Source organism: Rattus rattus, chromosome 10 (assembly GCF_011064425.1).
Source record: "Rattus rattus isolate New Zealand chromosome 10, Rrattus_CSIRO_v1, whole genome shotgun sequence".
NCBI classification, from domain to species: domain Eukaryota; kingdom Metazoa; phylum Chordata; class Mammalia; order Rodentia; family Muridae; genus Rattus; species Rattus rattus.
The window spans coordinates 23,425,653-23,441,001 of record NC_046163.1 but is presented as its reverse complement, the minus strand read 5'-3'; positions in this window follow the sequence as shown (position 1 = coordinate 23,441,001).

The window sequence follows — 15,349 nt, the reverse complement described above, 5'->3', positions numbered from 1 at the left end:
TAGATGCCTAGAACAAATGAAACTCAAGACGGATGATCAAAATGTGAATGCAGATCGCTCCTGAGAGACACAGCCAGAATACAGCAAATACAGAGGCGTATGCCAGCAGGAAACCACTGAACTGAGAACAGGACCCCCGTTGAAGGAATCAGAGAAAGAACTGGAAGAGCTTGAAGGAGCTCGAGACCCCATATGTACAGCAATACCAACCAATCAGAGCTTCCAGGGACTAAGCCACTACCCAAAGACTATACATGGACTGACCCTGGACTCTGACCTCATAGGTAGCAATGAATATCCTAGTAAGAGCACCAGTGGAAGGGGAAGCCCTGGGTCCTGCTAAGACTGAACCCCAGTGAACTAGACTGTTGGGGAGAGGGCAGCAATGGGGGAGGGGTTGGGAGGAACACCCATAAGGAAGGGAGGGGGGGGGATGTTTGCCCGGAAACCGGAAAGGGAATAACACTTTCAAATGTATATAATACTCAAGTTAATAATAATAATAAAAAAAACCTTAAAAAAAATCCAAAGTTCAAAGTCTCTTCTGAGACTCATGACAATTTCTTAACTTGTTACCACTATACAATAAAAATAAAAACGCAGATAACATATTTCTAACATAGCATACTAAACATTCATATACATGAGCCATTCTTATTCAAGCTACCATACCTTTCGAATGAAACAGTCCTCTTTCTTGACTTTGCAGATATTTCCAGTGGTTTGAGTCATCTTTGTGTCTGATTTTTCTACTTGAATAATTTAGTAGGAATCTCACATTTGACAAGCCTACAATATACCTACTAATTTTTTTTATGAGAAACCCACTATGTCATCTCGGGTATATGGTCACTTGATTCCCTTTTCTTCCCTTTTATATCCAGTAGTTACCCTTTTCCATGGATAATGTCTGGCCACACAACAGAATTCTGAAACCATGGTGAGTACAAAATACATGTTATACCCATGTAATGCTTTTTGTCACACACACACACACACACACACACACACACACACACACACACAATCTATGGGTTAGCCAAAGTAAGATATTAACAATAATAACTAAAAATAAATCCAAGTGATTTTGATGGTTATAATGTAATAAGTAACTTATGTAATAAGTTACATTAATATAGTCTCTGTCTTGCGAACTATCTTAGAGTGCTTCAGAATAAGTGTGTGTGTGTGTGTGTGTGTGTGTGTGTGTGTGTGTGTGTGTAACTAGTGTCCAACTCATTAGTAATTTCAGACATCTCTAGCTCAGAAACAATCCTTAAGTTTGTCTCCTTCCTTTCATCTTTCCAGTTTGCATTCACACAGGCCACTGCTGACTTTGGACACCTCTGCAGTGGCCTCTGAGTGGTAGCCCTGCTTTCGTTCTTGCCCCTTCACTGAGCGTTTGTCCCACAGAAGCTGAGGTGTTTTATGTGACAGTAATAAATCACTCTGCTGTGCCTCTCTCTCCTCTGCTGTTCAGATAAAATTCAGAGACTTTCCTTTGATTTTAAGACTGTTTATATTCTAATTCGGACCTCTCTTTACCTCATGTTGTTCTGCCTTTCTCAGGAACTTCCCACCTCTGACCTTATACATCAGCCAGGCCAAGATGTGCCTGAACCTGGGCTGTTTCAACTTGCTGTATCTTTCCAATTTTGTCATGGCTACTTCATCTTGTTTTCAGATGTTAGCTCTGAAATATAACAGGGGGAATCTTTCTTGTTTCTTTGCATTCTCTAAATTACTGTCTTTCTAGGTCTTAAAGTATGTGAAATGATTTGTCCTTTGGGTTCCCCTGTGCCCGCCCCTGACTCCCAGGACAGAAGTTCCTCAGGAGCTGAGTCAAAACTGTGTTTTTTCTTACTCTGTGATATATTGCAGGGCTTGGAATGGTCCTTAATAAAATATAAGACTGAACATGAATGTGTACAGACATGTATTCATTAAAGTAAAAAAAAGAAGCTAAAATGTTTTTGCCACAAAGATATCAAATAGTATACACTACCAATGACAGAGAGAAAAACATTATTACTTTTTTTGGAACACAAAGTTTATCAGGAGAGAAAGATAGGGAAGAGTCTAGGAAGAAGCCTGGGGTAGGGGGAGGAATGATTTTGTCGTTAGTGCGTACTTGCCAGTCTCCTACTCACCATGCTTTCTTCCAACTGCTGGGTCTCTGAGACATTACGTTGTCAACTTGAAAATGCTATGTTCCATGAATCTTAAGTGGCAATCAATACTTTCTCTTCAAAAAAAAAAAAGAGTTTCAATTAAGTTTTAGAAAGTAAGGTTATCTATGAGATGTAAGTAATATGTTAACATTGTGCTAGATTCTAAAGAGCTGAGAACATTAACTTGGAATGTGCTGACCTAGTGGTAAATTGATATCCGGCCTGCAGTTGCCAGAAGATTTTTCTTTCCCTTGGTCTTGTCATCACATAGAAGAGAAAATGTAAGGGAGTCTGGGTCAATTAATTGCTTGCCTGGGTACTGCCCTGTCTATTTCAGGCAGGGAAAACTAAAGAGGGTTGGGTGGTTTACTTTTAAAGTAGCTTTTGGCTGGAGAAGCTCAGTTTCTAAATCCTAGAGACCATATGTGTTAGTTTAATCAGAGTTTGGCCCGGAGGAGATTTAAATGAAAGGGAATTCTACAATTAGAAGGTGTGGAAGTAGAAAGCCGGCTAAATCAAGCTCTTGGGGAGGCAGTGTGGGCTGGTGAGATTACATTCTCAGGTTGGAATAATGGGCTTCGGTTTTAAATTCCTGATTCTTACTAGCATCTGTGTCTGGCTTCTACGGGAGTGGAGTGGGGGTTTGTCTCAGGCTGTGGTTTCTAGCTTTCTTTACAAGGGCCTCACCTGAAAAGGGGCAGAGCCCGTACTCACTAAAGATAGGAGTGCAGTTTGTAGAAAAGGATTCAATAGGATGTTTTGCTTTAAAATAGGATCTTTTGATTTTTTTCAGAGATTTGTTTCTTGTTCGGTCAGGCTGGCTTTTCAACTCGGTTATGAGCTATGAATTGTCTTTAGTTAGTTTATGTTGACCCAGAACTGCCCAGGGACTTGCTCAAATGGAAGGGGGATGGGGCCCGAGCCTGGCTGCATTCCCAGTGTTGTAGAGAGATTGAAGAATGCAGAAGCCAAATTTAGAAGTTTTCAGGGATGTGACTTTGGTGATAGGTAGCACCGTACCAACGGCAACCTTGAAATGGAGAAGCATACAACATAAAATAAAATAACAGTACCAAAACATAAAAACTCAAAATAGCCCACCAGTGGACAATTTGGGAACCGACTAGAAATGCTTTTCCTTGTTCGCATGCATACCAACAAGCTCTGTCCCTCCCTCCATCCCATCCTAGAGATCATTTCTTTTGTCACCTTCCCTGTCTTCCTAAATATAGGATGAGCTCTTCTATCCACATCTGATTTTGAGAGCATGATTTGCAAATTACTAAAGGTTAAGGGATGAAGATAATAATCTGACCACAAGGAATTTAGAGCAGGCAAATAAATATATGGAAAGAATTTGATTTTATGCAGTATTTAAACTATAGTAGTATGTTCAGCTGACAGATGTGGTTGACGGGAGTTGGAAGCTTAAACATGCATGAGCTGCGTGAGGAGTTAACGAAGACTTGAACTGTATTCAGGAAGAAGACTATCATATGCTAACCAACTGATTATGCCCACTTTTCTGGGCATAATTTTCCTATTAGGGTCTACTCTAGCTTTCATCCAGTCAATTTTTGTACATAGCCCTGTCAGAGAAAATTCTAAATCAATGCTAATGTGGTCTTTATTTGACTCAAATATATTAACTAGAACACCTCCTTTTAAAGAAGGATGTCAGGGACATAAAAGGGGGACCTTTTTGAAGGAATAAATAGAAACGATAGTCCATTTGGTGTTTTGCAAGGTTTGTCAGCTTCAATTCCTATTTGTACTTGACTCTGCTCTTTGATGCAAAATCAGAATATGTTTTAGAAAAGGAATGTACCAACGCATGACAAAAATTTACTTTTGAAATGAATTTGAATTAGGTCTTGCCTTAGATGAGTTTGTTCACTTTAAGCTGCTTTGAACTCTAACTTCTATTTAGTGCTCGGGCTCTATAAACACAATTAGTAAAACTCTGTGCAGTGAACCAAAATGGAGATGAGATTACTTTAAATCAAAATCTTGTGATAATTCATGTTGAAATTGGAGGAATCTGAAGTGAGTTCCTCTTTTTCCTTTTATGCTGTAATGGCTCCAGTTTAAATTATGTTATTCAAAGGGTACTAGAGCTTTCATACATTATTCATCCACAAAGATTTAGCTATTTCGAGCCACATCCTCTGAAAAAGAATGAGTTGAGTAAAATGGTTTTCAAAGCATTCATAAATACATCTTGGCTTTCCATAACTAATCTCGGTGTCTGTTTAGGGGACACCTACTTCCTGCTATTAAGTTATCACACCTAATAACTTCCCTTTCTAGATAACTTGCAGAGCAGTTTGGTCTCATTCTGTTGATCGCAGTAAGTTCAAAACAGAGAGACAAAGAGTATATCTCCAGGGATTTTGACTCCTCCTGTGTGATCTAGTCTTTTCTTAAATATCCATGATCACACGCCTTTCAGGTAAAGCAATGTTTTCTTAAATGTCTTTCTACCTCTGTGGATACTCACAGCCATAGGCTTATTCTCTGAGATACTCTATCTCATGTATTTTCGCTATACTTAGGACTATACACGAGGGCCTGGAGAGATGACTTAGTGGTCACGAGTGGTCACTTTTCCTCCAGATGATTCAGGCTTGATTCTTAGCATTGGCATGGTGGCTCACAATTATCTGTAACTCTAATTCCGGAAGATTCATTTCCCTCTTCTGGTATCCTCTTCTGGTACCAGGCACGCAGATGGTACACAGACATATATGCAGGCAAAACACTAATGCATATAAATATTTTTATATTAAAAGGATAAAACTTTATACCAAGGAGGAATATTTCAAATTAGCCATTTTCTGCAAAAGTTTCTCCTATCTGGACTACCATTGTTCCATTGTTTGACACAGAGGCTCTTCGGGTAATCAATAATCTACAGTTAAGATTTGGAAAAAAATCATTAGCAAAGCTATTCGGTTGTCATATATGTGAGTAATTTTATAAACCACATGTTCTGTAAGCTTATGGAAAGGATAACTTTATGATGAAAGGGTGGCTTCTGTATCCATCGTTTGGGTGCAGATACCCAGAATACCCAGCAAGCATCATTTGGTATGGCTGGTGTTCCAGTGCACTGTGGTCCACATTTCTCAGGTGTCAGTTATTTTTTCTTTCTTTATCTTTCATATTTCATTTCTCTAAATTACAAATTCTGCCCTGAACTTAGATTGGTATGAACAGGAGGCCAGACAGAGTAGGAAATCATCACGAGACCACTTCTATAAGAACAGGTGGACAGTATCCCAGAAGAAAAAAGTAGCAGGATCAAAAAGTGACAGCAACTGAGGCTGGACTGTGAAGTAAGGAGTCAACGAGTAGGGAAGAGGGAGCAAGGAATGAAGAATATCAGTTCTGCAGGAAATGTGGAGATGAGTTAAGGAGATTGGAGGGTAGCAGCTGTAGCATATGTAGGAATGAGAGGCTATTCAAAGGAAGGACAGCCTTGACTGTTTGCTCAGTAGGAGGAGTGAGATGGGAGACACAGATGATGCAGAACAGCAGCAGTAACTAAAAATTCTTGGAAGTCATAGAATAGAGAAGGTGAAGGGTTCACATGGAGGGTTTAGCATTGGCAAGACAGCAAAAAACACCATGAGTTTCCGACGAGGAAAGAAACACAGTGAAGATAGATTTTGGTGATGTATTAATTTTTTGCTAGATTATGACATCTAAAATAGTCTAAATTTTGTTGGGAAGGTGTTTTTCTAAAAAAAAGATATTAATATTTAAACCTGTAAATTCTGAGTAAAGTGGGTTGCTTTAAAATCAGTGGACCTGTTCCAAGACAGCTGAAAACTTTAAGAGCAAAGACAAATCTTCTGCCTTCATTTATGCCTTTGGAGTTTCAGATGCTGTATAATCTCTCTCTTCTCTCTCCTCTCTCTCTCTCTCTCTCTCTCTCTCTCTCTCTCTCTCTCTCTCTCTCTCTCTCTCTCTCTCTCTGGCTTTCCAGCCTGCCCCAAACTCTACAACTGCTTAAAACACTCCACTCCTTCTCTTTGATGGTATGCTATTAAAAGTATTAAAATGACAAAAAAAAATCCAGAGAACTTAGAGGTGTCCTTGGGACTGACTTCTTTGAGAATACAGACCCTATCGTAATAATCTTGTTTTCTAAAATCACAGCAAAAGACTTGCTAGTTTGAAACTGATCAACCAACTGCTTTGCCTGGAAGTGGTACAAATGGCCTATGAAGAGGTCAGTCAGGTTTAGGTACTACGAGTTCACTAGGTGCATATTGTTATAGTTCTGTTACAGCAGTGAGAATGGTCAAGGGTGAGGGAATTGAAAATGATTAGTAAGATAGCAAGCAAAGTATGAACTCTGAAGATTACTGACTGGGAGGCCCATGGTGGGTAGAAAGATCAGAGAAGCCAGATTGGCATGATAAGCCTGAGAATAGTGGGGATAGCAAGGGTGACAGTGACCTTGAAAATACTGGGAGGTTGTTCAGTGGAAGTGAACAGAAGATAAGAAAGGAAGGACTTGCTTATGACATTTATATTCCTTAGGATTACAGTATCAGAATTGTTGGGAATGGTCAAAGTATGGGAGACAAATCTTGGAATTACTTAATAAGTATGCTTAAATTTTGCTACTCATATACACATTAATTCCTCAATGAATGTTTCAATAAAGAAAATGTAAATTTATATCATTTCTTACTTTGTGAAGTAATTTTGCATGTGGCATTGGCAAAACACATTTTCAGGTGTGGGATAGTAAATGTTTTAAGCGTGGTTTGAGCATGAAGAGGATTAAGTTTTTTTTTTAAGATTTATTTTGGGTTTTATTATGTGTACATCTGTGGGTATGTGCACACGTGAATGCAGGTGCTCATGGATGTAGGAAGAAGGGATCAGATGCTCTGGAGCTCGAGCTGCAGGTGATTGTGAACTACTTTCACACTGGATTCTCTGGGAGAGCAGCAAGTGCTCTTAACCACAGAACCAAATTACTTCAGCTTCTGGGAACACAAATGAGAAGGTCTTAGTATAAACTCAGGTTTTGCTACTTGTTTGCCAGGGATCAGCCTCAGTTTGGAGAGTGGGTCCTGAGGAAGGGGTGTTTGGAAGCGGTGGGAACAAGCTGACAGTTCTGTGTTCTGCTTGGAGTGGCTCTCCAGACAGCGGTGTAGATAGTGTAGATAGCTCAGCTCTTGCAAACCAAAGCCAAGGATTTTATGTGCGTATCAATTCAATCATTACCCCAGGTTCTCTTTTGATTGTCCTGTGAATCAGCATTTTATGACTTTAGCCCCTTGGTTCTCAGAAAAGACACCAAATACTTTTTTTTTTAACATAGCAAATGAGCTCAGAAATCTGCCTGCCTTTGTATTTTTCTGACAAGCTGGCTCATTAATACAGCTGCCTTTATTCTTTTAGGTCTGTGAAGCCCCTCATACAATTTGTATTTTGCATAGAAATTAAATATTTTGGAACTTGGATTTTCAGAGTTCTTTCCTACGGTCTTAAGGGCTGTCCTGATGGTCACAGCATTCACCATTTTGCTAAGGAACACATTCTCTCTTCTGGACTTATGCTGTTTCTAATTATCATGGAATCATTAACCTTAACAGGAAGAGCATTTCACGCAGGAGGAACATGAAAGTATGTACATTGTCATACAAACAAGCCCCATGCCTTCAGCAACTGACAGCACTCATGGAGATCCGTGCCCTGCTAGCTCTGCTCCAGGGGCAAGAACTGTGCCATGGCATCCCTTCCAAAGGGAAGGACTTGGCATTTGTTGATTAGTTAATCTGGACACTTGTAATTTAAAAACTATGCTATCTTACAAAAGGTTCATTATGATCACAGTTTAAGACTATTTGTGAAGATTTTGCAGTTTGTAGAAGTTCTTTTCAACTCTAAAGTTTAAATACTTGGTAATAGCTTATTCATATTAACTGCACATGAACTATTCTTTGATGAATATTCTATAGAAGATACATGAAGATTGTATTTAGTTAGAAAGTAGCATAGTTAGACTGAAAGATTTCCACTATCTTATTAACTGATTTTGTTTTTTGTGATTACAAATATTTGATAAAACACAGTCATTTTATGAACATAAGCCAAAGTATGGGTTTCGTAAACCTGGTTTTCCCTGTTTTCAGAGTTAATTCTTTTTATTCTTATGATTCTTACTAAGAATGAAGAAGAGATATGCCTGTGTTTAATATGCTTTCAATAAAATGGAACCCAAAGATAAAAAACTATTATAAATGTATACACACTTTGAAATGATTAAGTTTAACCAAAATGATGAATATCATCTTAGTTGAATCTAAGAGTAAAGAAAAAAAACTATATATGGAATTATATAATTTATTTAATTATGTTCTCACTACTTTTTTCCCTCCATCTTTATTAAATTGAGTATTTCTTATTTACATTTCAATTGTTATTCCCTTTCCCCGTTTCCGGGCCAACATCCCCCTAACCGTTTCCCCTCCCCTTCGATATAGGTGTTCCCCTCCCCATCCTCCCCCATTACCACCCTCCCTCCAACAATCACGTTCACTAGGGGTTCAGTCTTGGCTGGACCAAGGGCTTCCCCTTCCACTGGTGCTCTTACTAGGCTATTCATTGCTACCTATGCAGTTGGAGCCCAGGGTCAGTCCATGTATAGTCTTTGGGTCCTATATGGAAGCTCTGGTTGGTTGGCATTGTTGTTCACAGGGGGTCTCAAGCCCCTTCAAGCTCTTTCAGTCCTTTCTCTGATTCCTTCAACGGGGGTCCCATTCTCAGTTCAGTGGTTTGCTGCTGGCATTAGCCTATGTATTTGCTGTATTCTGGCTGTGTCTCTCAGGAGCGATCTACATCCGGTTCCTGTCAGCCTGCACTTCTTTGCTTCATCCATCTTATCTAGTTTGGTGGCTGTATATGTATGGGCCACATGTGGGGCAGGCTCTGAATGGGTGTTCCTTCTACCTCTGTTCTAAACTTTGCCTCCCTATTTCCTCCCAAGGGTATTCTTGTTCCCCTTTTAAAGGAGGAGTGAAGCATTCACATTGTGGTCATCCTTCTTGAGTTTCATGTGTTCTGTGCATCTAGGGTAATTCAAGCATTTGGGGTAATATACACTTATCATTGAGTGCATACCATGTGTGTTTTTCTGTGATTGGGTTACCTCACTCAGGATGGTATTTTCCAGTTCCAACCATTTGCCTACGAATTTCATGTAGTCATTGTTTTTGATAGCTGAGTAATATTCCATTGTGTAGATGTACCACATTTTCTGTATCCATTCCTCTGTTGAAGGGCATCTGGGTTCTTTCCAGCTTCTGGCTATTATAAATAAGGCTGCGATGAACATAGTGGAGCATGTGTCTTTGTTATATGTTGGGGCATCTTTTGGGTATATGCCCAAGAGAGGTATAGCTGGGTCCTCAGGGAGTTCAATATCCAATTTTCTGAGGAACCTCCAGACTGATTTCCAGAATGGTTGTAGCAGTCTGCAATCCCACCAACAATGGAGGAGTGTTCCTCTTTCTCTACATCCTCGCCAGCATCTGCTGTCACCTGAGATTTTGATCTTAGCCATTCTCACTGGTGTGAGGTGAAATCTCAGGGTTGTTTTGATTTGCATTTCCCTTATGATTAAAGATGTTGAACATTTCTTTAGGTGTTTCTCAGCCATTTGGCATTCCTCAGCTGTGAATTCTTTGTTTAGCTCTGAACCCCGTTTTTTAATAGGGTTATTTGTCTCCCTGCAGTCTAACTTCGTAAGTTCTTTGTATATTTTGGATATAAGCCCTCTATCAGTTGTAGGATTGGTAAAGATCTTTTCCCAATCTGTTGGTTACTGTTTTGTTCTAACAACAGTGTCCTTTGCCTTACAGTAGCTTTGCAGTTTTGTGAGATGGCATTTGTCGATTCTTGATCTTAGAGCATAAGCTACTGGTGTTTTGTTCAGGAAATTTTCTCCAGTGCCCATGTGTTTGAGATTCTTCCCCACTTTTTCTTCTATTAGTTTGCATGTATCTGGTTTGATGTGGAGGTCCTTGATCCACTTGGACTTAAGCTTTGTACAGGGTGATAAGCATGGATCGATCTGCATTCTTCTACATGCTGACCTCCAGTTGAACCAACACCATTTGCTGAAAATGCTATCTTTTTTCCATTGGATGGTTTTGGCTCCTTTGTCAACAATCAAGTGACCATAGGTGTGTGGGTTCATTTCTGGGTCTTCAATTCTATTCCACTGGTCTATCTGTCTGTCTCTGTACCAATACCATACCGTTTTTATCACTATTGCTCTGTAATACTGCTTGAGTTCAGGGATAGTTTTAGCTATCCTGGGTTTTTTGTTATTCCAGATGATTTTGCAAATTGTTCTATCTAACTCTATGAAAAATTGGGTTGGAATTTTGATGGGGATTGCATGTTCTCACTACTTTTAATTTATCTTTTGTAGTCCATGGTCTAAGTTCTCTGGTTCCTGCTCTAGGGACTGGAGAGATGGCTCAGTGGTTAAAAAATTGGCTGCTCTTCCAGAGGGACCTGAATTTGACTTACAGCACCCAAGTTGTAACTTACAACTATTTGTACCTCTAGTTCCAGAGGATCTAACGTCTTCTGCTCTCTACAGGCAATATACACACACACACATCCAGGCAAAATATGTTTGCATGTAAACGAAAGGTAAATGAATCTTAACAAAGGAAGAATTTCTATCAGGTATTAAATATCTACCCTGAATTTTCAAGTATTATCTTGTGCCCTAAGACTTTGTGGAACCAGTACATTATTCTGTATTAAATACTTGAGTAATTAGCACTCATTTGCTGTGCTTGAATGACATTCACCTCACTATATGCAAAGCACCATGGCACAGTGATGTAAGAAGCCTTTTTGCTTTGGTCTCTATGAGGAAGGGACTTTTCTATCAGCAAGGCTTCAGTAATGCCATATGCTCTGTCCTCATCACTGACAGCAGAACTATCATTCTGACAGGGGATCTACACCAAGCTGTTATAAAACACTCTAATTGGTTAGAGGTGGGGTTCAGCAACTGGAGCTTTGTGTCTCTCTCACCTAACAGTGAGGCAGGAGAGCAAGTGGTCCAGGGTAGGCAGCACACCCTACCCTGCTATTCAGTCTAATAAGCCTGGATGGTAGGATGGCTTTGCCACCACTAGTGTGTGGCTTTTTTCTCTGTAGATCTAAGGCAACTTCGGAGGGGGGTGTGTGCTGTTTTTCCTAACCATCAGGAGAAAAGAGAAGAGGGATCTAAAGCCTCCTTCTTTTCCCTTAATGTTTCTCAGAACTTGCTCATGTTATTCCAACCTTCACTACTTCATCAGAACTTCCTTAGACTTACTTGATCGCAGATAAGATTGGGTACTGTAGTTTCTATCGGTGGAAGTGGTAACATACGTTTATCTTTTCTCTTCCACCATCAGCATAGAATATGTAAATTCACACAGTCCACTTTCTTAATGGCATCTACTATCATTTCCCATAATCGTAAGGACTGCTTCTGCCTGGAATATCCAAATAGCCTCCTCACTGGTCTGTGTGCTCCCACTCTCGCCTATCAAGCCACTGAATTTTGAAAATAAACCAAATCATCATGTGTCATTCTAAATCCTTGGTATGTTTTCATTCCCATAGAATAAAATTCAAATTCTGCCCCAGGTGCCTTTATGGCCTAGCAAAGACCTGGTTCTAATCCATCTGGTTCAATCCCACATGGTTCTTTTTGTTCTCTATGCTCTGGCTATTCTAGCATAGAGTTCTTTATAGAACTCAGTAATAATTCCTTGCCTCGGGCACTCAGACTTAATACTATTTGTCCTGAAGAAACATTCTGCTAGGATTCTGCTACACATATTACCTCTTGGCACTCAGCTCAAATATCATCTATGTGAGAACATTTCCTAATTGCCCCTTCTAAAGCAGAAGGCCTTGCTCCCAGATACTTATCATCACATCACAGCACGTATTTTCTTCCTAGAACTTAAGAGACATTGAAAGAGCTTGGGGTATAGCGTACTTTAGAGCGTTTGCTTAGCACACAAGAGGCTCTGGCTCCCAACATGGCAAACAAAACGTCACAACGTTTAAAACCACTTTCTGTGCCATTTACCTTCATCAGCTCTTACCATGCGTATATTTGTATATATAGTTAAGTTCCAAAGATATATATACTCTACTAGTACAGCAAATCTTCCTTTCAACCCTTCAAAAAGGAACATTGTCATTTTGATTTTGTTAGGACTCATACAATCTTTACTTAGGAAAAATATTCTGGTGGATGCCTTACAGGAAGAGCTCTGGTGGGCAGGTTGAAATGGTCCACAGCTGCAGTGGATGTACCTTGGAGAGGCACAGCCCCAGGGGATTCATCCCCAGGTTGCTTCTATGAGAAGTCATGTTTGTCATTGCTATGTTCCTCCTGTATGTATGGTGTGATGAGGTGTGGGGAGATCCTCTCCGCCTATAGTCTGGTGTGGTTGCTTCTTAGGAGACAACCCACCATATTAGACAACTTTCTTGCAGATCAATATGAAGATAAACTTTCTTAAAAAATCATATTATTTATGTAAATTAGTGATTTTACAGAATTTCTGATTTTATTTAAATAGTTTCAGAAAGTTAGGGTAGTTGGCAGAAACTTCAAGAAGATGGTTTAAGTTATTTTGCCAGAAAGATATAATAAAGTTAGAACTAAATGTAGAATGTGCTCTTTGTAGAACATTGAGGGCGCATAGGTTAGAATAGGAGCATTGTGGGCTTTCATGCGTTGCAAGCACAGAACTGTACCTGGAAAAGAAAAAAGGCTCAGGACAAGTTAATGATCAAAGGAAACATTTATTCTAGGTTGGGTCTGCGTTCCTAGATCTTGTGATCTAGTGATATGGCCATAGGTTTTGCTGTGCATCATGAAAAGACAGGGTTATGAATGAAGAGTAAATAACTCTGTTATGAGCACAAGAATAGAGATTAAATGATTAGTCAGTTTAGCTGAACAAGATTTCAAAAACAAGATGAAAGAGAGATGATGATCTTTCTCTTGGTAAAACAAATTGTCATCAGCTAAGCACAGGAAAAACTTGCTACTTTAAATTTGACTTGTTTAAACTTTGTTAATCAATGACAAAAGAGTTATTGCATCAGGGTTGTGATGAACTTGTGGAGAGAAAGATAGATAAGAAATGTTTAGTTAGGTGTGCATTTAAAAATACATAATCAATAATCCTGGTGTAATTTCCCTTGGTGTACTAATTTTAATCTGTTCTTGAAAAATATGTCCTTTCTGTGATAGTTTTTGGAGAAGATGTAACTTGTGGCTATGAGGTAATCTTTCTTTCTTACATAAATAATTTTTATCTTAGGTGGTTAAAAAAAAGGCTAAGAGGAAAAATAAAGTTGTTGAAACTTGCTTGTTGGAGCTCTGCTCTATCCACCAAATACATGTATGTGCATGTATGTAAAGTGGTTTGAGCTTCATTTACTCAATGTATGAATGTGTGTGTGTATGTATGTATGTATGTATGTATGTATGTATGTATGTATATATGTGTATCCAAAGTTGCTGGAACTTGTTGAAACTTGCTTCATCCAACCTGTGTGTGTGTGTGTGTGTGTGTGTGTGTGTGTGTGTGTGTGTGTGTGTACCTGTGTGTGATTCTTCCCCCTTTCTTTGTTGTCCCCTAAGGACCACCCCTGCACCCCCATGAAATATTTCACCAACCCCAGTGAATCAAACTTTGTTCCCTCAGAGAAAAGTCTGCAGAGTGTCAGTTGCCAACTTTGACCTGCCTCAGTTTGTCCTGCGATGTTGAAGCTGGCCTTTGACAATATTCCCTTTAATATTTATGGAACTGCTGTGAAAAATATTTTATTTATTGGTTGATCCATTCATTTGCTAATAATCTTCAGGGCTGTCTATTTCTAAGTCTTTGGCACCTAACCCTAAGCTCAACAAATGTCAGCTGAATGAGTCCCTGGTGGGACTCTCCATGATTCTTACCAAGGAGCTGGTGTTGAGAAAACAAGGTCAGAAGAACCTTACTTGGATTTTCTTCTGCGTCTTGATTTCCTTCTTGGGTATGCTGCTTGTCACTCTTGAGCCACCAATTTGTCATTTTCAAATGATGTTTGAGCCTTTAACCCTTCTCCCCTACTGTAGGTTAGAAGCTTATTTTCAATTTATATTTACATTTTCATAACTAGACTCTGTGAGCATTACTTTATCTGGAAGAATTGTCCTAGAGATGTAATTAAGTGAAGGATATTGAGATGAGAACATTTTGGAGTTTTAGAGGTGGAGTTTAAATCAAACATCAAAAATCCCCGAGCAGGGTTGGGGATTTAGCTCAGTGGTAGAGCGCTTGCCTAGCAAGCGCAAGGCCCTGGGTTTGGTCCTCAGCTCCGGAAAAAAAAAAGTCCCTGAGCTTGCAGAGAGGGAGCTAAGACTCAGAAGAGAGGGTCATAAGATGTGACTACACAGCTACATGACAAGAAGGCCTGAGGCATCAGGAAGAAAAGCCTCAAGATTCTGTAGTGAGCCCAGTCACAGATACCTTTATTCCACACTTGTGACCTCAGAAACTCTGAGGGAATAAGTTTCTGTTGACTGAAGCACCTGACTAAGTTTTGTGTAAATATTTCAGGCTCCATATTTATATTAAAATTCCAAGTTAAACTTAGCATTTTTTATTTCTTAATTCTGATTATTTCACTTGAATCTCAAGATGGTTTGAGAGTGGAGCCTAATTTGGAAATAATAGATTCTGTCATAAAGAACTGGAATAAAATTAAAAAAACAATATAACAAAAAGAGAGTAGAATTAATGTCAAAGAGTTTTAAATATGCTATAAACTCCTAAACATGTGCTCAAAAATTAAAACCCAAACATTTTTTAAAAAGTTATATATGAAATAAGTGATTTTTTTTTATTCTTTAAAGCTGGTGTAAAACAACCTTAAAAGAGGTTAATTTTTCACAGCTGTAAAAAGAAGTAAAGGCTGGAGAGCTGGCTTGAGCAATGGTGTAGAGACTTGTTACTCTTGCAGAGTGCCTGGGCCCAGCACCCACATTCTAATAAACAAACATTCGTAACTCCAGGCCAGGCAATCCAGTGCCTTCTTTTGGCCTCCACCCTCAGATTCTGGCTACAGCAAAC